This window comes from Pteronotus mesoamericanus, unplaced genomic scaffold (assembly GCF_021234165.1).
Source record: "Pteronotus mesoamericanus isolate MK-2021 breed Mesoamerican mustached bat unplaced genomic scaffold, CSHL_Meso_final contig_20, whole genome shotgun sequence".
Taxonomy (NCBI): domain Eukaryota; kingdom Metazoa; phylum Chordata; class Mammalia; order Chiroptera; family Mormoopidae; genus Pteronotus; species Pteronotus mesoamericanus.
The window spans coordinates 21,520,917-21,522,725 of NW_026555085.1; the positions used below are offsets into that span (position 1 = coordinate 21,520,917).

Here is a 1,809-nt window from a genome sequence, read left to right on the forward strand (position 1 = left end):
CTCCAGATTTCACAAGGCTGTCATCCAAGTATTGATTGGATGGGCTCAAGGGGAGGCTCACTCCATGCTCCTTTAGGTGGTTGTTAGCGAAATCCAGTTCCTTGCAGCTGCAGGACTGAGGTCCATGTTTCCTTGCTAATTGTCCTTCCCTTCCTTCCCCCCTTCTTTTCTTTTTTACAACACCTCACTCTCCTAGTATATCTGGCAGACTCAGGCTGGGATCCTTACTGTCCATTACCCAGGACTCTGCCATGAATGGCTTGTCCTCAGTATCTTTACCCATAAGGGAAATGAGAGAACCATCGATAGAGGCTGGTCTAGGGGCTCTGCAGGGTAACTGGGTCCTACCTGCAGGTGCCGTGCTCCCAGGAGTCCCTCTATCTCTTATTCCTGAATCAGTAAAAAGCTTCAGGGCATCAATAAGTAGACTCCAACTTTCTCATGTGGCTAGGACCATAGCTACCCTTAAGAAGTTTTTAAAGAAATGAACCCTATCTATTAACTTGTTTGGCAACCATGTCAGGTAAGATGATGGAATAAAAATGGCTATTAATCTCAGAATGCAATCATTTGGCAACATAAAATAGAGATAGAGAAATGTCTGTGTCTGGTCTTTGCTGAGGGTCACGCTGAGCCATGAGCTACTTTGGGGGCCTCTTTAAAAGTAAGCAACATGGCTGAAGACATCAAGGCCCCAGTCAAGAACTACCAGACTGTTCCCTTTTGACAGGTGCTTCCTCAACCAGAACAAGACCAGGAACTGTTGGCAGACTACTGTACCTTCCACCCCTATGAAAAGGCAATGACCGCTGAAGGCAGCAATGACTCCATGTGCAAATGGTACCAGCATGTGTACAAGTCCCTCTGCCCCATTCCCTGGGTGTCGGTCGGCCTGGGATGACTGCGGGGCAGCAGGGACATTTCCTGGAAAGATCTGAACTAGCTCACCCTGTCTCTTCTGTCTTCCACCCGTCTCCCAAGGAGGTGAAGGAAGACCTGGGTACATCCCACCCTGGGATCCTGAATCATGGCTTAGCTAATAAAGCTTTTTTTTTTTGGAAAAGTGAAAAGGAAGGAAGGGAGGAAGGGAAGGAGGAAAGAAAAGGAAAGGGAAGGGGAAAGGGAAAGGAAAGGAAGGTGTACATGTATGTCTGTCTCTTTATATATCTATCTCTTAGTCTGCTCAGGCTGGGGCTGCTGTAACAAGGTACCATAGACCAGGTATTGTAAACGCGGGAGGTATAGCAGTAAACAAGACGATTTAAGGTCTTTACTCTTAAGAAACGTATTCTAAAAGGGATGGCAGAACATAAACAAACCAGCAAGAAAATATCCAGAAGCAGGAAGCTATGCTGTGGGGATGCGAGTGAGTGGGAGCCAGGGAGCTGGGGCCGCCTGGCAGGTGCTGTAGTTGCAGATAGTTGCGACCATGGCCAGAAGCACAGTGTCGAACCCCGAAAAGACAGGAAAGAAATACCCCAACCACTCTCTTCTGCCCTCTGATCCTCTCTGCTGCCTCCCATTAGATAACTACAACCTGTGGGCCAAAGAGTATGAGTTCGGATGATGTGATCCTTAGGGCTCAGCCTCCCAGAGCACAGAGCAAGGCAGAGAAAGAGAGCACATGATCTGGACATGGGACTGAAAAATAAGAGAATACTCTCCAATTACAGTCAAGGGGAAAATGTTTACCCCTTCTGAGCTCTCTGAGGGCAAGCTCTGAGTAGGGTTTACCCTTCTCTGTCCAACAGGACCCAGAGAGCCAAAACGTGACAAGAAGAAAATGCTTATTAATTTAATTGCACTTTG

The 1,809-nt window shown here is 47.5% G+C and overlaps 1 pseudogene; it reads left to right on the forward strand.

Moving 5' to 3' along the window:
• The first annotated feature begins 673 nt into the window (after positions 1-673).
• Positions 674-938, forward strand: LOC129067532 (cytochrome c oxidase subunit 6B1-like; annotated as a pseudogene).
• Positions 939-1,809: the final 871 nt, after the last annotated feature.